The 25,636-nt window shown below is 29.5% G+C and overlaps 1 protein-coding gene across 10 annotated transcripts in view; it reads left to right on the forward strand.

Annotated features, from left to right (window-relative positions):
* The window catches only part of LOC114129106 (homeotic protein antennapedia-like), a 183,471-nt gene that overhangs the window by 50,401 nt on the left and 107,434 nt on the right, over nt 1-25,636 (forward strand). For 6 of the 10 annotated variants that reach the window (XM_050197159.1, XM_050197156.1, XM_050197173.1 and 3 more), the window contains one exon: nt 385-435. The gene's annotated coding sequence lies outside the window, so the exon portion shown is untranslated. Of the gene's footprint in view, nt 1-384; nt 436-1,704; nt 1,982-23,748; nt 24,198-25,636 lie in introns of those variants that run through there. The other 4 variants (XM_050197169.1, XM_050197163.1, XM_050197164.1 and 1 more) reach the window with 2 other exon arrangements.

A 25,636-nucleotide genomic window follows, 5' to 3' on the forward strand; every position in this document is an offset into this window, starting at 1 on the left:
TAGAACTAGCGTAGGCTATAATAACGAAGTGTGAAAAAAATTAATGAAACCGTCCTAGGCCATTAGGCAAAAACATCATAACGTGTGTCTTCGTTTGTCTCTAAAGGTAATTCGACTAGACAGTGGACGTTATGGCCATGGAAAATATACAAATTAAATTAGTTTTCATTTATTATAGTTTTATAAATAATTTTTTTTCCGTCCGTCAAAACACATTTTATGATTTAGTCTTTACATTAAAAACCTAATATTAGGATTTATTATGTCATGTATATGGTATAGGTTATCAGATACTTAAATACCTACACTTTAAATAAAAATCACCGTAATTAAAATAAATAAAATAATAATGAAAACTTACCACGATGATATTTTATGTTTCAGATTTAAAACCATTTGTGTCCGCGGAGCACTAAATCGACATACACGAAAAAGGTGAGTACACTTACATAACATTATTGTTACTGGCACTGCGTGTATGCATGGTCCCATCATAAGATGATTTCTGCCCTTTCCGGGAAAATAAAGAAAGAAAGGAAGGGACCATACCCATAAATGAGACGGGATTTTATGACCTAGTTTTTATGGGCCATGTCACATTTAACCATTGACTACACCGGCCACCTGGATGCAATATACACAGTGTATAGGCATTTACAGTTGCGTAACAATATATACATCGAATTCAAAAGAAATGTTCGTATACAGCGTATCCGTGATTTTGTGCTCAACAGCCTTATATTGGTTTACTTTTCCCTATCGTAGCACTGTGTAGCAATGTGATTGTTTACCAACTATACGTATTATATTTGTTCGCACGCGACTCAAGTGATTTATAACGGAAAATAATAAATTGCTTAATAGATTAATAGATTAGTTAGGTATTTTACAATTATACAATTAGAACAATTAAAATATACCTTAATTATGCAAATCATATAAAAAAAAAATCTTTAAAAAAGCGTACCCAATGTTTACATAATACTTCCATAATATATTACAATATTACGGTTTAATAATAATTTTTAATATACATAGTATTGCACTACAGGTACAAAATTATATATTTTAATATTGTCTTTTACGGACACTATGACTTGACTATATTAATTTATAAACAATTGTACAATTTAATAAATTAAGAATTAATACACAATAATAATTATAAACCTGCAGTGGCATAAGTAATTTAATACAAATTATAACTATTGAATACTGATTTTACATTTTTAAATATGATGATTTTCATGGTAGGTATTCCTGTTAAAATATAAATTTGATGTTTACGATATTAAAATGTGTGGTTTTTATATTTAACCGTCCGTAAATAATAATTATTATCACAAAATAAGTTTTAATAAAATTATTGAATCTATTTAAACACGTACTTATTTGTGTATTGATTTAATAATGAGATGTTAACATTTTTGTTTTATCACGTTATCGGCAAAACATTTTCGTGTTTAATATTGCATACATATATATGCAGTATGCACAGACTAAATGCATATTTTTTTGCATTATCGACGACATTTTCAAATCAACTCGTTTTCGTTGGTGAATGATTTGCTCACCCTAATACCGGTTTTTTTCAATTCCCGAGGGTTCTTCCATCCCCTATCGCAGCTGCAAGTTATTTTTTAATGGCCTCTTGTCCACAGCCACCCCCAAGGACAGCCCATTCGTTTGCCATGCACAGTTGCCATGATCATATTTCGCGACTGATCGTCAATTGATCTACCGTCTCTTTCACCACTAACATTTATAGTGTAGCAAGCCCGCCAAAAGTTACCAGAAGTTATTTTTTTGTTTTAAATATTTATTATAAATGTGTTAAATACGTATATTATTAGTTTAATTTAGTTTTTATGTTTGATAATACAATGTTCGCGTTTCGAGTGATAATTAGTGTTGTACCTACCAATATATTGTCTTTTGGATTATTGATACACATTTAGATGACTTTTTTCTCAAATTGAAGGTAATTCATAAACAAATATTAACTTTTATTAATTTATAAGAGTATAATATATTTATACATAATACATATATTAATCTACTTTTGAATAAAAAATACCAATTAAATAATTGAATTTATAGTTAACAAACTTTAATATCTTCTCTTTGTAATATGATTTTAATTATGATCTACTGGTAATAATATATACTTGATTATTTTATATTTAATATTTATACTACATTATCACGATATACCCTACATCAACGATTTTTATTTTATAAAAATAATTAACTATTCAAGTAGTAATAATCTATATATAATACTTAATTTTTAATACACATAATATATTAATATTAATAATGAATAATGATATTAAAGTTAAGCTTTTATCCTAATTCCTATGAAATATTATAAAATTATTTTATCAAACTTATCCAAGACCTTTCTAGTTGTTTACAGAATCATTTTTCTATTATTTTAATAAATACAGTGGAATCCGCATAATGTGGGCACGTTGGGACCAGCCGTGTTAATCCACATTAAGCGTTGTTTACCCATAAAAACCAAAATTAGTTCAAAAACACAAAAATTTATAATATCAAAAAAAGTTTTTATTTTGCACATGTAAAACATACACTTGAAACAAGAAATATTATATTGCTGTATAAATAAAACTAAATAAAATTACTTTTTTGAGGCGAAAGACGTACAAAACATTAAGGTTTAAATGGTTATGCTTCTTTTACTTTCGATAAACACAATCTCATTGAATACCGACGAAACCCGATTACCTAATTAGTCGTTTTTAAATACATGTGTGTATTCTAACGCTATGACAAAATAAAAATAAAAACCTAATAAACCAAATCGAGTTCACTTATTATACGGGATTTTTTTTAAACATTTCTTAGATAAATTTTTATTAGTACCAGACCATAATAGGACATTTTGCCCATTTATGCTGATACCCACATTAGACGGAAATCCATTGTATTTGTAATTTATATACTAAAATAATAAACAAACTATAAAATATAATATTTAAATAATGTATTATTATGTATAATTTATATATTATATACTTCTTCATGGTAAATATCAAAACTAAAAGTAATAACCCAAAATCGAATATTTAAAGTATGATTTATATAATATCGGTTTATTTTTATTTAATAAATATTATATTATTTAATAAATTGGAGTATTTAATTTACAAAGCAAATGTTAGTATAAATTAAAACCCTATGATAGCTTTGATCAATTTTTTTCAATAATTTGTCAGGACTCAGGTTATTGGTTATTCTTTAGTTTAGTTAATTTTAAAATAAATCGTATTGCATTGAATGTCGATAATAGTTAATGTTATTAGTAGTTATGCTTTATTAATTATACAAATAATTGAATAATTAAGTATATATATAAAACAAAAAATAATTAATTGTAATGCTTAAATAGTATTTTAAAAGTTAACAAACATTAGAAAGGTTTTAAATGTATGCAAACAGATCCTGATTTAATGCCGACTAATGAACGTTAGTTATAATCGGTCATTTTAAATGCATTGTTACGAAAATAACGGTGTATAGGTACCTACTATAGAGTTTATAAAAATTCCGCGCACACTTTGAACTGCTGTACCTAAACTTCAGACTTTCTGATCGACGTCCTCCAAATGCGTATAGGACATAATGTATTGCTCTCCTTGTGTCCAGTGAAATGGAAAATGTGGTTATCGAGAATTTCAGCTTAGGGTAGTAAAAGGGTTACTCAGTGGTAGCATTATATTGGCGGGACCATGGCGTGTATATTAATCTTATGGCTCTGCGTGCCATTTGCTGCATAATATAGAGGCCACGAGTTACTATATAGTTTATATATGTATAAGCTATACGTCGTGCGTGTGTACCTATATATACATACATATATGACTGGAGGTTTCCGTGATTAAATGTTGAATAATTTAAATCCTCTTCGAATTTATATGTGTGTATGGCGCGTATAAGCGTATAATCTGCGAGTTTCGGGAAGTCGGACGGCAACGGCGACAGCCGAATACATGTGTGTGAGTGTGAAAGGGTTAAGAGCTGAGAGGGAAAGACCAATGGGATTTATTAGCCTGTAACACGTGTACGACGAAATCTTCTCTCCACGTATATTTATAGTATAGTCACAGTTATACACGCGCACGCTCGTGTATGTACGTGCATTGGTGGCAGTGGTTAGGATATTCGCTTGTAGGCATATATACATGTATACATTTATACATATATACAATACACATTATTTCAAACGCGCCGGATGTGTTTGATTTATATTTGTATGTGTATGTGTATGTGTACGTGTATTAATATGTATATATATATATTCGCGTGGGGAGAGAACTTCGCGCGCACATGCGACAAGTGTGAGTTGCAATGAAGGAATTATAGTCCCATTGGAAAATTCGGAAATTCTATAATCCTACAATAAAATGTGTAAGTATTGTACTCTGCAGCAGGACAATAAAATATTAATAATATCCAAAATATTTTTTTTTCAAAGCCAATTTCTTATTTGTTTGAAATTTCAATAATTTCATTTTTTCAAAAATTATTGTATACAATAACTATAGTGTTTCTTTCAGTCGCTCTTAATCATTTTCTCTCTCCTCCCCTATCATCCCGTTTTACTGCTCTCGCGATGACTATTGCCAAATACAAAATACTATAGTACAGAGTATATACACTACTGCACTATTGCTTGTATATAGGCATACTGCAGTCTAGAAAACGCATATTATAAATAATATAGGTATATAAATGAGTACGTAGGTATAAAACATATGTATACCTATACATTCTTCGGGAGACGCCAAGGTCAGACGAAAAAAATATACCAACTCCCCAACGATTCCCACTGGCAGATAACACATCGTATATAATAATAATATAAACTCGTATACATGAAAACTGGTCCTAAAACACGACTGCATATCAGACGGGGTATTTGTGTTGCATGTGTACGTGTAGGTACCGCGTTCGCGTATATGTACAGAGGATTTGTCCGACGATGGTTCAACGAGTGGAAGGCGGGAAACGAGCCCCCAGCGGGAGGTTGTGCAGGCTGCAGGTAGACGATAGGTCAAAAGAAAAAAACCACAAAGAGTAGAGAAAGCCCTTTCTTTTCAAAAATCCATCGCTAGTCGTGTGTTCTTCACGGGGATTCGTATAGTCAGTCGGAATTTCTAAACTGAGGTACGACGATGCAGAGTGAAAGAATCGCACGTGCCCATACAACAATATTATATACTGCAGATAAAACTGATATACATTGTACATTGTTCTGTGTATTTTTTTTCATTCTTTTGGACAAGTTTTGTGTTAAAAATATTCGATTTTTAACACGGGTACCTTTATTAATATAATATTATGTAATTTTTATTGTAACCACTGTTAGAGACTGTAGTTTATATTATTTATATACAGGAGTACAGAACAAACACAAATATTATATACTATTGCTACATCGGTTTTTTTAGAAACTGTATGATGACAATTTAAACGTTTCGATTTGCGTATAAATATAGTTTAGAACTAACACTCACTGTTGCGGTAACATTAATTTAATTAACTATTTATTTCCTCACAAATTATTCATCCATGGTAAAGCATTTGTTAAAAGATTTTTTCGTATTTTTTTGTATTTTCAAATAAAAAGTTTCGCACTCCACAATGTATCGTTATAATTCTAATTATTCGAGTACTAACTTATATTAGGTACAAACCAGTATGCTAATTATAATAGTCGATAACGATCTTACATTAACATGGTTAATATACTCAGTACTCACAGTTAATACCACAAACACAACAGTGGATTTATTCGGCCGAAATTTGAACTGAAAGTACTTTTAAAACACGTTGAAACCATTACATAATATTTTACTGCATGTACAGATATAGATCATGTAAAGTATAAACATTATATTAATTGATAATTCATGTAATAAATAAATTCCTCAACTTAAACTATAACTGAAATAATAACTTCAAAGTTAATTCAATATTGCGAATTAAAAGAAAAAATGTTTAACTTTTTATTGAGTATGTAGTTCACATGTATATTAATACAGTAATATATGTATATTATATGTATAATATATATATATATATATAAATTTAAATCTCATGTAAGCGTTGTTTGTGTTGAAGAGAGTTATACAACACAATTTTAAATATAAGTTGTACATTGTAATTTAATTATAAATTTGAACGTTTATATAAATATCGTAAGATTCGAATATATCAAATAGATATTGATCATGTGATAAACATTTATTGTACTATATTCTTGACCCTTGTATAATTTATTAATGGCCACTAAAATATAGAGCATTTTTATTCCTATAAAGTATAATGCATCAGTATAACTGTAGAGATTTAAAGGGTATAATGAAAAACCACAAAAATCAAATTGGTCGCGGTCTGCGGTTGTATACATATATAAAATAATATTGCGGTTCAACGAAACTTGTTTGCTTCTTTGAATATTTTAATTTAAATCGCCGCCGTAGCGGCTGGACTGCTATAGCGTTTACTATGCAATTAGGTTTTTTAGTATACGGATAGAATAAATTAAATTAATAATATGATTTATAAACTAACTACAGTCATTGCTTTGTTTTGTTTTCGTTAAATTCCGCCGGCTAATACAATTTTTTTCTCTTAATAATCGTAAAACATTTGAATCAATTATTATACACAGTCTATGGCCCGGGGTCACGATAATTCATTATAATCATAGGACACGTCAATCGGTCTGTCCGTTTTACGCGATATTTACAACGTGTATGATAATATTATGAAGACGGCGGACAGTACCCGTTACGTTACGCCACTGCCGGCACAATTATTTCAATCTCTCGCGGTCGTCGTGAGCCTATACCGGACATTGTCTGTATAAGCACATAATATTATGCATGCTCGGTTAACTTTCAAACAGTTTTACGGTTCAATATAATGTACTCTATTTGACTATCGCGCGCTTAAATCAACATTTGTCTTTTCATTCTATGCCTAACCATGCGCCCTAAACTGCAATAAATAAAATCGTAAACTGCGCGCACATATTATTATTATACGTATTACACGCGTATAGGAGTGGTCGCAGCATAATATGACATTATTACACGATTTATTTATTACGCGCAGAGCAATAAATTTTAAACGTGAAATTGTTTTTAGTGTCGTATTTTTATAAATTTTGCGAAATTTATCACTCTGTCCTGTACAAAAATAACGTTTTGTAAATTCCGTTCAACCGATGACCGCCACACAAACTCGAATATATTATAATATTATGTAGGCACCTAAAATAATACAGCAGCATCTTTCACGTTTCAATGTGTACACACCGTCTGTGTTATATTTTTGTCGGTTTGGCGTATAAATGCGAAAAAAACTCTGTTTATTTATTATATGTACCAACCTACAATTTACTGTATAGTAAGACCTCGAAAACGTCAACACGGATATTAGCGCTTGACTATAAAATAGGAGTAAAAATTATAATCATACATTCCGAAAAACGTATTTTGAAGTATATTTTATTATGACCACCAAATGTATTGAAATCGTTAATATTATAGGTATTTGTATATTTTAATACCATGCAGTTATGAGTAATAACTAAAATGTAACACGTTGTATTCGATGGCAGCGGCGGCAATGATGACGACAAAGATTTCTATCCTATATACGGCGGCGCGAAATTAGCATTCTGCCTCTACCGCTGCCGCCGCCGCCGCCGACGACGTGTCCAGACCGCAATTGTTGCATGCCACACCGATGGATGTTGGAAGTGTTGTTGGCGGGGTTTAGGTCGGAGGACGATTACATTATTATAGTTTATATATATTTTCGAAACAATGAGAATTATTGCGATGCCATTCCGAACTCTTTGCAGCTCGTAATTTTCCGTCTCTTTTCTTCTCTCCGTCATGTATAACAAATTCTCATGTTAATTGGAGCGGTTTAGCCGACAATGCCAGGTGAATTAAAAAAAAAAAATATTCGCATAGAACTGACGACGACAACACCTATTATTTGCTGTAGTATTACTCTAACACCACCCTCCCTACAACGTCACCTTTCTCTCTCTGTAGCCTATAATCACGACTACTCGATCTGTGCATTAAATATAATATTTTTTTTTACCAATTTTAGGCCTTTTTTTTCATTGATATTTTTTAGAGTAATAATAACTTAGCTAGTCATATTTATAATTAATTATTATGAAATAACCTAAATATGTACATTACCCGTTCTTCATTATATATAATATTATATAATGTATACTATGAGCATGTTCAAAGACGCATTTTGTTTGCGAGTTTTCTATTTAAGACGTAACTATTATAGGTCATAATATAATATCTTGTATACTGATTTGAAAAACGTTTATACGACGTGTGTGTTCGATTATGGGTATCGATTTTTCGTTATCTTGAATTTGAATTATGTAACATTTTATATTATCCAACCGTTTGAGATTGGTCTATACATGCATATATTATTATCTGTAAAGACGAGTAGATGATAAAAAAATGATTTCTGAAATTTGAAGTTTATAATATACTCGGCAATCAGCAGTCAACAGTATATTATGTCTTACGAACGGTCTCTCGCATCTCATCCGTAGCCATCAGTCATTAGTCGGTAACGTACAAATTTATTAAATTATAACACGTAGTCGTAGTCATGCATAATATGAATCGTATAAACCGTTTTTTATACGTCTTATATTTATATACATCAGATTAAGGTCACGGCAGCGGCATTAGTATAGCTGTACCGTAATAATACTAACATTAATAATAATATTATACTTTGTCAAACCCGGTCGCGCGAGTACGTGTGAACGCGGCCTCGTAATTTTTGGGCAAACGGACAGCTGCTGCTGCTGCTGTTCCGCCGCCGCTGCGTCGCGGGACCTCTCTGAGTATACAGCCATGTTGGCCAGCCATAATGAAATAGGAGGTTCGAGTGTCAGCAGACGTTGACATGCAGACTTAACTCTCCCATACACACCACACGCTCGCGCATATATATACACAAATACCATCGCTACGTGAACGCATCTTTCTAAATTGTATTCATATTATCAGCACACGAAAGCCGATGTTACGTGCGGTACAAATCATGTAAATTTTCGAACGTCCCGAGTTGCGGTGTGGGTAACAATAGTGTACAAATAAAGGCGTTCACGATGACAAAACTTCATAAAAGTCGAAATCGCCTCTATATAGCTATTTGTATTTATTCAATGTCAAATATTTTGACTATTATTATTATTATCATTATTCAAACCGACTTCGAAATACAGTCGTTGTAGTAGTTTTCATATCTAAATTTTACACAGGGCTTGAACTGTAGGTATACGAGCACACGAGATATACGTACAATACGTAACGTTATCGCTTTTTCTCTGGAAATGTGTAGGCACGTTATTTTTCGATAATGTATGACGTATAATTTATGTTCCTACGTCCTACCTCCTAGATGGATGTATAAAAATTTTAAGAGTTCGTTCTTATGTTTTTTTTTTTTTTTTTACTGATTATTAGAATGTTAATTACTGATACACGTGAGTCGTGAATCCGATGACTGTGGTCAGTAGTAACACAGTATACACATTCTGTGATAACACGGCCTAAGTGCCTGACGATGGTTCATAGAAATATTTTATTGTCGATTTTTATACAAAAACATATGACAAACGTACAGCTCTTTCCTCGGCTATTTCACTCTAAACTGGTCCGTATAACGTGTTTCGATTCTAGTCACCAACGTAATTTATTTTAGTTTAGGTATATCTTTAAAATGTTAAATAATACCGCGTTGTTATACTTTATCGTTGTTTCTTCAGCTGAATGTATACACGCAGTCTATGGTACTACCATTGAGTTATTTTACATTTAATAATTATTACAAACAAGTATAATAAAATATAGTTCAATAAAAATATTAAATGTTAGAAAAATATATTTTTTTAAACTATATTATATGTAAAATAGGTATCATTTCTATATTATAGGTATTAACTCAAATATGCGTTAGTGATACCCTGTTTTTAAATATCTGACTATATAGAATATAGATTATAGAATATAGACACATAACCGAAAGAAAGACTATAAAGTATAACTATTACTATAAACTAGTTTCCTTAAACATAATATTATATTAACAAAATACGATAAAAAAAGTTTGTATGAATATATCTAAATATTATTATTTTTATATCGTGACAATCGACGGTGGATTTTTCTACGCATTTTTCTAATTTATTTTTTTTAAATAATAAAATATGGTTTCTGTTCACGCAATCGTGCTAGATACTGATGTATCAATGGAAACAATGGAAAGCGAGTAATTTTTTTCATTCAAAACTTAATAATTTTTACCGCGAGCACATATTTTCCGAGCAGTTAACAACGCAGAATAATATATCATATATAAGTATATAACATATATTAGAAAATATTAAAATTAACGTTAGGCACTACCCGTAAGCGAATTCCCCGCAGTGTCGCGTGACGTGATCTTTATCTGGAGACTTTCGTCGTCGTCGTCGTTTAACGCGCGTCGTGTGGGTACGTGCGCGGGAGGACTCGCGAAATTTCGAATTTTAGACCGAACGACCGATGCGCGTTCGTTGGCCGTCAGATAGCGCTGCGCCGGCGGCGCGAATCGGCCTGGTAGATGCCGTTCGCGTAGGTCTCACGGTCTTTTTATTATCGGAAACGAGTGATTAAAAAATAATAATAAAAAAAAAACAATCACGCCCAATATAATAATAACGAGGTGGTAAACGGTAAATGCGCGCACCTAGTGCCCACTATATTATATATTATTATTATGACCGCTCGCCCGCGCCCCGTCGATTCACGGACACGCGCTAGTGTAACATAACGTGCGCCGACGACGACGACGACGATCCGTCGTGTGTGCACTGGCCTCATTTAAATAACGATAAAAACCGAAGAGCCGCCGCCGACGATATTTACGACCTGTAGGTACGACGGACACGGAACACGATTGCGGCCCGGCCGACCGTCCGTTCGATTTACTACCGCCGCCGCCGCCGATTTACAATGTTCGACGCGATTTTTATTGCTTTTAAATGGGTCGGTCCAATCCCCATATACACACAACCGCTGCAGTTGTAGACCGTGTATTGTATAATATGTTAGGTACGCGACGTACCGTTGTTGTTTTTTTTTTTGTATATCGTACCCATTATTTTTTCGGTTAAGGTCTTTTATCGTTTTTACAACGACTACTCCTCGTGTTCTACACGAGCGCGTAGATATGCGCGCCGACTACGCATATTATTATATTATTATATTATTCAATAATCGACTGCGTATTACGCTAATAGTATAATAAAGTATACCGTCTAATATACTATATACACACTTGAACAATTGACGTGTAGGTAGTGTATAGAGTGGTACTTACAGGTATAGTTTTAAATTTTAACAATTGCATTCTGATCGTATTCTTTCGAACAAAAAAGAGAAAAAAAAATCACTGAATTGCTACCAAAATTTATTTTATTTGCATCGAAAAATCGAATTTAGGTATAGGTACTCAAAAACGCTTTATAGTTAGCTGTATATTTATAAGTTAATAACACACACGAATAATAATAAATTATCGAATAAATTATTTTCCGTGTTTATGACCAAACGTTTTTAATTACCACACACGTATTGTCCGTTTATTTACAAGATCGCGATAACCGTGGTAAAAATTAAATTATACTTCCATACGTAATCCGTCAAAACGTAGAAAAATATCTTACAATCGTTGTTCTCTTGGAAAAATATTAATAAAATAATCATTTAAATAAGAAATACATAATTGGGATTTATTTAGTGAATATATAAATTAACTTAATAGTTGAACCTAAAGTATTATAATTTAGTGGTCTATTAAAGTCAAATCTTATAGCGATTTTCATCATTATTATAATAATGAATATATTTATTTTAATCATTATTAACCGATATAGAATAAATAGGTAGCATTAATACGTAATTTTATAATATTATTATAATATTAAACAATCGATCAACTTCAGTAGTTCAGTAATTAACTCTTGTATTTTTGTTTCGATAAAATATTCCATATTATGCTGTAGCTGTACTATAGGTACTATTACATCCACTATTAATTTTTTTTTATCTGGATATCGGTTTTAAGACATTATAATTATACGTAGTATTTTTAGTAGTGGGAAAAGTACAACTAAACTATAATTAATATATAAGTATATTGTGATATAGTCAAATATACTCATTGATTTTCATAATATATAGTATTTGGAAATTTAATGAAGTTTAATTTAATTCCATTCAATTCTTATCACATTTGTATAGTTATATATTATAAAATGCCTTAATGTTGTTTTTTTAGCTAATTTAATTCTATAGTGAAGAATGTAGAAAACCTGTGAACTGATAATTATTCTACCGACCTATTCTATTGTTATATACCTATTATATTAAGACACATACCTATACTTGTTTTGTATTAGATTAAACGGTGAAAAACCGGACAAAACGTACCGGATTCTGTAAAAACGTTAAGTTAACTTGTTTGAAAATAGCAATTGATAAAATAAAACGTGTTTAGTAGAGAAAAAAATATCTGGAACCAATGGTATCATTCTTAGAATAATATTATATACTTGTGCAGTCGTCGTTTTAGGGTTTATCCGTTAGGGGGTGTTGCCGTGTTGATGTGGAATAAAAACGGAAAACATAAAGGGCTGTGGATACCAGTGGAGACTAGGACGACCTCTGTCATCAGGGTATGAAACAGCCGTTGAAGTTGTATAAAGTCTCCGTTAGGTGTCGCGTGAACAATCCCTTCGTTCAAATGTTGATACTATCACCCGTCGTAATTTTTTTCTTAACATTTTTGAAAAATAATTTAGGATTACTTAATACTATATTAGAGAGATTATTATTGGTCTGGTATTATAGAAAGTATTTAGTTTATTTAAGTTCGTTACAAATGTAATAGCCAATTAATGAAACTTATTAAATATTATACTTTTAAAGTTAAAAATCACGATTATTTCTCTTAATTACTCTAAACTTTTAAACAAGCATTTAAAAGAGATAAACAGAGTATTATGTGTATGTCTATGAGGACAAACATGCTGAAAATCACTGTATAAATAAAACTACTTAAGATGACGACGAATTCACACGTACGGATAACTTAAAAATATGAAAGTGGCAATCGTTAACCTTCCTCATACCTTATAGATTTTTTTAAAAAAAATTTTCAGTTTTTCAAAATTAACATGTCTGTGACCGTTTCTTATTATACATTGTAAATGTATTACAATTGTATAAGAATAATTATTGTATGTACAATATTCATACTTAATGCTACCAATAAGTTAAATTGTTAATTTATACATTATAGGTATTAGGTGTATTTTGTTGTCTGTATGTGGTTAAAATTATTAAATCATAATCCCCATAAACTCTCAAGAGGACGTTATATCCACGTGTGTTTTCTTCGTCGAACTTCCACAAAATATACAAACTTTTATACGTTCAGAATAATTAATTTTACTCTGTTGTTTTTAATATTTAGGGTCCCGAATTGGTTTTTATTTTTTAATTTCAAAATAAGATATACAAACATTTTAAAATTGTATTGTATTTTGATTTTAAAATTAATTAATATTATACTAGTATGTATTTAAAATTTAAATTTTGTAAAATTGATTATTATTTACGTAATATGTCTTGTTATTCTCTATAGTAAAACGAAGAGGAACAATTATGAGAAGTTGTCTTTTTAACATAGGTACTGAATATAAATATTTTATAATAAGCAATTTAAAACTATAATGTGCAATGACATAAGTTTAAGTTTTTAGTTATTAGATTATTTAGTATTTAGTAGATATAATCGGTTGTTGTAGTGTTTGTAATGTAGTTTGGCTAATTCCGTATAGCTGTAGATATTTTTAGATTAGAGTGGAGGGATTTGTTTGAGACATAAAATAGAACTTTTGAAATGGTACGAAAGATTTTTGACTGAATTCTTTGGATACGTTTGGTGTTGGAAATTTTTGATGCACTCCAGAGCTAGATGCCGTATGTCCAGATGGGTAACTTGTAAATCAATAATTTATTTGGCAGTTTTATATTTTAGAGGTTATTAAGGGTCGGAGGAGTCGTAGGCTACTATTTAGTGATTAAACTTTGTTTTTAATATGAGGTAGCCAGGTAAGACGATGGTCGATGTGAATTCATAGATAACGTATACGTTAAATGTGTATACACATTGAGCTAAAGGTAAAAGTTGGTTGTTTAGAGAAAGTTTCTTGCATATTCCCTGTCGGAGTGTGAAGGTGCAGTGCAATGGATGGACTTGTTCTCGTTAATTTCTATACCAGATTTCAAGAAGGTTGAGATTATTTTGGAATTAAAAAACTAAAAAAAAATTAAAACAAATAATATTCGTTGTCATCCGCTTAAGTGTGTCTTACTAGATTTTCTGGCTTAGAGATATATGTATTTGAATAATAAAGTAAGAAGTAAGAAGTTTTGATATTGTCGTTGTATAGGTATAGTTACGAACAAAATCTAATAGGTATACCTACTTAGGAACCTGAAGTCATAGCCTGACGGCATACGTATATTATAATATATATAGATATATTAGGTCGTAGATATACCTATAGTCGATAAGAGTGCAGCTGTGGTGTACGTATTTTCGTAGGGTATATAAAAAAAGCACGGTTTATATATTATATATATATATACAATACATATATACGTTTTTGATCCATACACCGTAATATTACATATATATATATAAATCTCCGGAGCGTCACGTCGCAATATAATTATAGTGTAGATACGTGCGGTGAGAATAAGAAGTAAAAAAAAAAAAAAAAGAATCTGCGCGATTCGCGTCCAAAGATTTCGCGTTAAAACCGATGTCCCCCATTCCGTCGCGCGGTCACGTCACGCCACCGAGAGATAGTCGTCTTTCTAGTCGCGTCGCCGCTGTTGTGAGTCAACGCGCGCGGCACATGGCGCCATTAGCGCCGCGATACTCGCGAGGCAATTACGGGGCGTGCGTGGCAAACGTAATGACCACCACCGCCGTCACAGCCGAACTTGTCTCGTCCGTATAGAGTGCGCGCGTTTGTGTCATTATTATTATTATTGTCGTCGTCGTCGTCGTCGTCGTGGTATAGATATATTATACATTTATATATAAACGACATCATGAACGCGAGACGGACGATGAATTTGTAAGTATGTATAATAATATTATATATATATATATATACGCCTAGACGGACATGTCCGCAGTATAAATACACGCGATTTCGTTGACGGGAACGTGCCGCCGTCAGTGGCGTCTGACGTTATTAGACTTTCGCAGAAGTTAAACGTATAGCGCTCAGCATATATATCGGTGTATAAAATATGTATAGGTATTATAGATACGACGTATAAGCATACTGCGGTAGTGGTATTCGATGGTATACGTATACATATATATTATTATATTGTTAAGTCACTATAATACAATTATTATATGTATAAATCGTACGTAGGTATATAATATATAACGCACGCGCGCGCGTCAGCGGAGTGAAGCACGTTGACGCCGCTGCAAGGTATTCTAGATAATTTTTTTTTTCGTACCTGTTTATACGTCTTGACGGGGAAGAAGACGGCGACGAGTTTCCGCAAATACTAGCTATACAATACGCGTCGCGCGACCAGTATACGCGATTTTGAAGGTGTGATATTTTGTTCTGAAATAGTATACGCGATAATATATATATATATATATATAATTTATTCCGACGTAAATCAGATGTGATATCTAGTTATTGAATAATTATAAAGCAATTAACAAAACTAGAACCCCCAATCGGTGCGATTACGACGTAATTTTTTTTTAAATTTTACTTCCGTTTCGTTTTGCGACTGCCCCGGGCCGGTTCCGAGAAAAGCCGTTTGAACAATAGCGATCTTTGTTTTGTTCCGTATAACTCGACCGATATATTACGTGAATCGAATAATATACATTTTATAATGCTATTGACTTTTTTCTCGTCTGAAAAATAAATACTAGGTATATAGCTATTTTATTGTAAATAACATTTCGAAACATTCTTTATCTAATGTTGAAATCTCTTTGGATTGCTATATAGAATGCATTATAGATCATATTATTACTACTACTTATACCGGCTGTCGATAGGTACCTACATATTTAAATATTTCGAATAAAAATGATATTACCTGTTTTTTTCTTATTGTTATTTTTAACGTTTTGTTCTAATACCAAACGAAATTATTGTTATAAAGATTTGTGGTCATAAACATACACATTAATTATATAGTAAATCACCTTATATCCCTGTTGTGTCCATCCGTTTGTTAGTTAGAGTACATAGTTAGGATTATTGGTATTATAAGATATTTATTTATCGGCATACTTTTACTAAAAGCAGAACTCTAAAAGTGTTGTAGAGTTAAATTAAATTATAGTTTATTGCGAAAATTTGTGTTGTATGAAAATACGGTTTGAAACCAAGAATTTAGCATACTCGCATTTCGCAATGTGCTTTTCTAACTAGTTTATTTAATGTTATTTATTATACATGTATTTAACATAAAAACGGGCATTTCTACTACATTTTTTACATTTTTTTTACAATTTTTAATTATCTTTATAAAAAAGTCTTTTATTTTCACTGATCTAATTTTTTTTTTTTTAAAGATTTTGTTTACTTAATATCTTGATTCATATTATGGGAATTATTAGTTTTTAGAATTAAATCTTGAAAATTAGGTACCTATACTACTATTACAGTCCAAAAAAACATCATTTTATTAAAGATAATAAAAATTCTAAAATGATTTTTTTTAAATTTTATTAATATTACATATTGTGCATTAGTTATTAATTATTTTATATATCTACCATAAAATATCTATAATACAATGATTTTAATTGTTAAAATTTAGTGTTCATTAAATTAAATTTCAGCATTATATTTTTGGTTTAAGATATTACTAGTATATTACAATTTGTCCATAAAACCATTTAATTTTATGTTGATATTATTTAATTTTTTTTAAAATTATTTTATAATAATAATAAATATGGAATTTATACAATATATAAAATACTGTAGTAGCTAGGTATTCCTACTATTTTATCTTAAATTCGTCTTTAACAATTAAATTATGACAAGTCATAGAATATTTTTAGTAAAAGTTATTTGTACAAATGCAATGTATAAAATAATTGAATATCAAAATACAATAGGGGAGAATATTTCACTTGCATGCGGGAAACGGCTTGGAGATGAATGTGCTAACGCTGCGGTTGACAGACAATTAATTAAAGCTAAAATTTTAGTAATATATTATGTCCCGCCGAATTTCAGAATTCACCCTATACAGAGAGAGCAAATATATAATATATACGACATTTATATAGGGTTTTTGATTGGTGGTAGTGTTGGGAGGGGCATTGTATGTATGGAATAATATCATAAAATGAAGAATAAAGTAGTTTGTTAATATAATAGGTTAGACGTCTATAATAAAATAAGTAACACTCGTGACCTAGCATGTATGTAATATATATTTTATTATATTCATACTGTTAATTAATAAAAACATTTGGAAGGATTTCAATAATTGTTATTGATCGTTAAACAGATTTTTATCAATTATAACTTTAAAAACGACACAAAATCGCTTCGACGCTCATAATATAATATATAATACGTTGCACTATTATACTATTAAATGCAGAAGACTGCAAATTATTTTACCACAGTCCGCAGTCCAAATAGTCAAACAAGCGCAATTATTTTACAAAAACTGAAATTCCACTATGTAGGTACCTCATCTTGAAGAAATTATTCCAAGCTAATATCTATGTGTGCATTTTTATTTCTATTTTTTAATTTTACGAAACGTTATTAGTGGAAACTGTACAAATTATAATTTGTGTGACAATATTATCTAACCATTTATTTTTATGTATTATAGAACTAGGATCTTTATACATTACACAGCTGTTATTTTTCGATTTCACTGCTTTCTTCAATTCAATAAATAAATAATATATATATATTACTCGTTCGAAATGTTAGTATCTAACTATTGTATATTACAGTGACGCAATTGTAATAATCACCTATACGGTTTTTGACCAAACCATAGTAAATCCTAAGATTATATATCATTATTGTTATTTTCAAAAGATTATCGCTAACAATATATTTTTTCAATATATGTAGGCGGCTGCTCAAAAATTATTTGTTTGATGTTTCAAGTGCTATTTTATGATCGAATTAAACATTGTATGTTATATAAAATTAATCTTATGTCAATAACAATATTATTGTATAGATTGTATAGATTTTGCAGTATAACGGTATCTCTTTTCATCCCTCTGATAAATCACTATCGTCAATAAACACCCGTAGAAAACAATGTATGTACTATGTATATGTGACCCAAGGACGTTCTATTGCGAGTGTAAGTCTATGGGATTTGTTGAGCGTTATCGTCGGGGGGTCTTTGGGGTATCACGGGCATTTGATGTTTTTATACTCTATAGTATTATTATATTAGGAAAACGTGCAATGTTGTGTAGGGAATATCATGCTTAAGTGTCAGTGTCTATATAGTTTGTAGAATATTACATAATATATTTGTGGGTACAGTTTCTATCTATTCAGATGCATAGATTCAGAGTCATAATGTTCAATTTTTTTAATTTAAATAATTTTACTTATATAAAATAAATTATAAAATAAATAATTATTTGTTTTTTAAATCGGTCGTTTGTGGTTTTTGTACAATTATTTTATTTTTATTATTCAATTAATAAAATATAACCTTATAATATGGGTATCTATATCTAAGTATTGTGTTTCAAAAGTTTTTGTAAAAGTTTGATCAATATATAAACGATAGTTTTATAAATACAAAAATTCGACTAATGTCCAAATGCGGTCAATATGAAAATATATTTATTTGCACAAAGAGCTAGTGTAGCGTCGTCTGTATAATTAAGTGTATACACTATACATATTTAATAAACATATTTGTATTAACGTTTCAACCCTGTAGTATTTAAAATAGATTTATTTAGATATGAAAAAAAAAACAATAAACAATAAACAATAAATAAACACCAATGTGCTATAATTTGTCGTGTGTGCGTATTATATATGCATTAGGCTCACACTGGTTTTGTGTTACTTATAAATTATAATCATATGTATCTACTTATAAATGCACATACCATTTGTATAATTTGTATTATATATATATATGTGTATATAGGTATGTAAAATACGAATATCGTTGGTTATTTAATTACCTCAGTATAAGAAAACAATGGATAAGAATAATTCTCAGTTAAATACTCGTACTTTTGCTATTATTTATATGCTCATACAGATATAGGTAAACTACACATTGTAACATCGGCGACGGTTGTTTCGCCAAACATTAAATTTGTATTAAAACATGTGTACGTATACACCTAATACGATCTATTATAGAACCAGGTATATACGTCATGCTCGTCGCGTCGATAACGGACAGCTGTACTACAGTAAACATGGTTGTAGGTAGGTATACAATAATATATGCACGTACATATAATTGTGGATTAATATAATATGTTTTTATACTATGCTATATAGGTAGATATAATATACACATATCATTATTGTAATTAATACGAAGACCGTTTGGTGTAAACTATTAACATAATATATAATAGGTATGTAATGTAAAACTTTTAATTATTTTAAAATAGTGTTATTTACCGATTAGGAAATATTTGTTTTACACAATTTGAAGTATATACATAAAAAGTTTTTCCACTATTTTTTATCGTTATGGTTTCTTAAGTTTTTACTTTTTTGAATATCAGCATATCAATTTTAATTTTATATTCTGAAACAAAATACTTTTCTGATATTTTATTATTTTAAATACATTAAAACTGTACTATGAGCAAATCGTCAATTAGTTATAATTTTGAACAAAAAGAGTAGAATAAAATTAGTGGATCAACATTTTGAAGAATAATCTATTTTATTCCAATCCAACCATATATTATACTTAAGCACTTGTAAGTTCTACTTAAAACTAATGTTTTATTTCTGTTCTGAACTAGGTTTTTTTTATTTGAATTCAATTATAACCCATTGTATTTAATGAAAAACTATTTTAAGTGAAAACTGTTTAAATGTTGGTTACAAAACAATTACTTTAATAATAATAAAAGATTTGCATAAAATTCCCTGTGTTTTTCCTTAATTTTTTATTTTGTTTTACCAGATTATAAAAAAACTACTGACAATTTATAATTTTGATCTCTCTAAAGTACCTATATAAACTATATATATCCAAAATCACTTTCAACGTGGAAATTGAAGTATTGTATCGATTGCTTATTGTGTACACAAGCATAATAAAAACACACATTAATGTAAAATTAATTCATTCATTGCTCTGCTCAGATTCTAAAAAATTATTGTAACTATAATGTAGGTAAACTATTTAATTTTTTTTAAACATACAGATATAAATAATGTCTTTTGTAGTCAATGTTCAAAATGATCAATAAAAAACAAAAAAATGAAACTATAATAATATTTATATAACCATCATAGGTTTTATCATATAATATTACATATAATTGTACCGCAATGAATTTTTTCAATTTTTTTCCATTTGTTAAATTAAAATTTTTAATTGAGCTCTCTAACTTTAAATTAGAATTATATTCTATATAATACTTTAATTATTACCATCACACTGTATAAACGTATTATATATATATATATATATATAAATTTACCTGTAGGTACATGTTCCTGTTATTGTATAAGAGATACAATAAATATCGGTGAGCCCGTTATTATGTTATAAAAAAACTACTGTTATTATAACACTTATTTTTGTTACGAAGTCATAAAATAACACAACCTGCAATATTCGTTTATTAGTGAATTGTTACATTACAATGTTTCCCAATTTATACGTAACAACTGACTATACGACTATATAATAGGCGTGTAGGTATCCAAGAATGTTGACTTCTATTTTAAAAATAATATAATAATATTGGTAGGTAGTTGATATTTTATGAAAATAAATTATATTAGAAATATTATTAGGTACAATTTTAATACACTTATGTGAACAAAACTTAGATAATCTTATATACAAATTAAAAACTTAAATTTCCGTTTTCAATAGTTAGGCCTAGTATTTTTACATTATTTGATATTATTAAAATATATATATATATATATAATTTTAACAAATTTTTAAACATTTTATTTTTTTCAAAGACAACTTACATTTTGTATTCTAAATTCCAAAGCAGAATTTTTTGGAAATTTCAATACATTTAACAATCGAATTTTGAACAAGTTGCTATTACCTAATTATAGTATAAGTATTTAGAATGCTGACAAGGATATAATATAGAGATTATATAAAAGTGGACTGATATTAAATTTGGGAGTATCTATAATATGACTATATACCGTGTAACTTGCGACCTATTACTCCACTCATAAGTAATGAATTAGGTAAAACTATAAATGTATACCAATTCGTTCAAAATTAAATTTTTATAAATCAGACCACTAAAAAATATTTAGCTTCGGAATATAAAATTAAAAATTTATATAATTGCAGGATTTAAAATATGATAACGATATTATATAAAACATATATTTTTTTAATGGTACTTTGCACTAATAAAATTATGTAAAACAAAAATTTTTTTTTGAATTTATAGGTAAATGTAAACACTTATTCAGGATCGCCTTAATTAAAAACTTGATTTAGATTTTACAACAATAATATTCTTAAAAATTACGAAACTTTATAATCTATTATTTATATGATTTTATATATATGTTATTATAAATGGTAATTTATTTAATATAACTCTGATAATATAATCTACTCCTTCAAAATCATTATTTTGTTGAGTTATTACATTTTTTATCGTGTTTATATTACATTTATAATAATATATACCTACGAATTATAAATAAAGAATAATTTTAAAAACTATACACTATACATTTAGATATTATACTATTTTAAAATATAGTATATAATAAGTTTCATTTCATTTTATTACCGATATTTATAGCGTTTTAAAGTTTAAACAAATATTTACTTGAACCATATAGTTGCATACATTACGTGTATCAATATCTTAATTAGATAAACATATAAATAACATGGTTATTGGTTTGGAAAAATACCAGTAGCCTTCGACACAGTATGAATTATGCTATTAAAAAATAATTGATCGTTATACTTGTAAACATTACGAGTATAATGATTTATTCATTTAAACGTAATATATGTTCAATTAACTGTAAATAGTGCTATTCACAACGTATGTCAATACACAATACAATTATAATATAATATGTATAGAATAAAATATAGAAATGCTTAATGAAATAAGTGATTGTAAATAAAAATGACATACGTGTTGGGATTCAAAGTTTAAAATTGAAAATGAATTTTTGTGATATATTTCAATTAAAAACACGAACATTTTCCTAACAAACATTACTATAGAATATACGTATTATAAATAAATAATAATATTACACCTATTATTTTATTGACAAACGAAATAATATAGGTAGTCTACAATAAATATAATAGTAAAATTTGTATCAAATCACGAGTAGGTACCTAGTACCTACTTATAATAGGTGCCGTAGAAAATTGAATTGTGAAGTCTTATGAAATTTCCAAAAATTTTATTTTAAAATATTTGTCTATTCAAATTTTCTAAAAATAAAAATCAAACTTGATGCATTATAGTGTATACCTAATATTATACTGTTTTATTTTTTTTTTCAATTTTTTATTTTTTTGTTGTTGTTGCATAGGTGGAAGTCGAAGTCCTTATAGGCGTGACATGTTAAAAATGTATAAGTTAAATAGCACATATTAATGACAATCTATCTAACACGCATATTACGTGTATATAGGTATAGATATATATTTATACTTGTCTAATATTAGCACGTTGTTCGACGCGTTGACATTTATGATATATTATATTAGATATACATCGAAAACGTTTCGTTAAATCGCATAGTATATATATATATGTTTTAATTTTCCAAAATATCATACACAGATATATATATATATACACAACATAGATATATACAATACCTATACAGTGTATGTATATAATATATGATTTATAAATTGACGACAACTATATTATATACGCGGTCGTCATATACATTAAACCTATATACATGTACACGGTCACGTCTATATAATATGTATATATGTAAGTACACAAGAACGTTCGTGCTGAGCTATAAATCTATATTTTCCGGTCGTCAGATATATATTATATATAGGTAATGTGCAAATGTAAAGCTGGAGTGTCGACGGCGGGGAAAAGCGCCTATATTATTGTCGTTATTATTTAGGGGAAGGTATTTCGGCGAACGGTTTTCGTCGCGGCGCGGTGAAGGGGGGGTTGCTGATAAGGACGCGCGTGTATAGCGGTGCGTTATCATTGGGCGCGCGGGGGAACGACTGCAATAGTAACGGGAAGGAGCGCGTGCGTGCGCGCGCGATCGTCCAAAGCGGCGGCGGCGGCGGCGGCATCGGCCGGAGCAGCTGTTGAGTGCCGCCGCGCCATTAATGTCAGTCCGTCCGGCCGTCCAATCGGGTCCCGTGGTTCATCACCATTTACGCCGGCTTTTTGAAACGTAGCGCGCGTGTCGCGGACTTTTCGCTCGCACGTTGCTTATCGTCGTCCGACCGCTTTTCCGACGGAACGTTCGTCGCTAAGCTTATTGCACCGGCCGTATCGATATTATATATTATAATCGTTTCGTTTTTTTTTTTTTTTTGTTCATTTTAAATACATCGCACACAAAAATTTATTCGCCGCGTTTTACAATAATATCATATAGCTCGGCGGGTCCGGCGGTGTGATTTATTTTCTATGATTATTATTGATTTTCACTACCGTCGTATAATATTTTATATATTTTTGACGGAATCCGGTTAAAGCTGCAATATACCAAATTCGTGTGTCATCACCAAATCATCGTCGTCGCATGGTCGTACGTAATTCAGGTATCTATTATAAAAACAATTTTGTATCAATATATACTTACAAAATATGACAATATGTCAATATACATACTTATAGGCAAAAAATGCACTGTAGGTAGGCGCCATCGGCAAATTATTATAGGTATACTTAAATATTTTTATAAACAACAATTGTACTTTATTTTTTAAATTTAAACCATCATATTATAATTAGTATTTATAGTCTATAGAATTTAAGTAGTTAATTCGTTTTTTGGTCTTGCGTGGTGGATCGTACCTACCTAATTATCACTAATTATATTTATATAAAGTACCTATACGTTTTGAGTTATTATCGAATTTATATTCACGCTTATAAAAGTTATGGGTATGCGTACTATAGGCTACTAGCTATTATATTATTTTAGATTTCACTAAATTTCAATTTGATTTTATCAAATCCAACAATATTTTTTCATAAAGCAAATTAATCAAGTTCATATATCTTAGAATAGATAATTTTAATGACTTCCGATAGTATTTCGAAAAAATAATTTAGTATATTTTTTATAGATTAGGCATACATTTTAATAAATTATGGTATTTATATAGGTACCTATAAATGATCATATTATTAAAATAATCTTAACCTATGTATTAAGTACACTATAACGTATAATAATATTGTACATAGGTACACTATACACATGATATTATTTTTGTTTCGTCTTTATCACATAATTTATACTCAGCATGAATATTGACCGTAAAATGTCAACCATTGGAACACCCTTAGGTACCTATATAATGTTTTTATTACCACCATTTATATATAGTACATATTGCGCACATATTATGATAGAACCTCTAAGATCACGAGAATATTTCATATAGTTCTAACAGAGAAAGTGCTTGAATTGAACAAATCTCTATTTATCTGGCACTCGGAACTGGTTTCCTCGTATTTTATAAAAATAACAACACTAAAGGTATATAATATGCGATAATTATGTATATAGTAATTATTGTGTATATTTACTTATTGGTGTTTAGTTTCGTATGACGATTTAGCAATAAATAAAAAAATTAAAAAAACCTATATTATAATAGATTTTAAAATATTTATGTATATAATAGGTACCAATATTATATATTGTTGTATAATATTTTTTTTAATATAGCCCAACATTTTATTTCAAATTATAATTTTATTGTACGATCAGAAACGAAGTGGGTCATGGACCCATTTTGGCGTGCATATCTATGACTATATCTATATATTACATATTATATTATGTATATAGACCTATGTAATATTTATTGAGTAATTTTGACCACCAACGAATTGAGCACGTTTAAGTTGTCTCAAAATCTGTTGCGGCCCTGCAGTTGCGATCGTGGGCGGACAGCACAATAGTCGTGGTGCACTATAATACACGACAATCGATAAGAATCGAAAAAAAATCAAAATTCATCGATTT

The sequence above is a fragment of the Aphis gossypii genome, chromosome 1 (genome assembly GCF_020184175.1).
Source record: "Aphis gossypii isolate Hap1 chromosome 1, ASM2018417v2, whole genome shotgun sequence".
Classification (NCBI taxonomy): domain Eukaryota; kingdom Metazoa; phylum Arthropoda; class Insecta; order Hemiptera; family Aphididae; genus Aphis; species Aphis gossypii.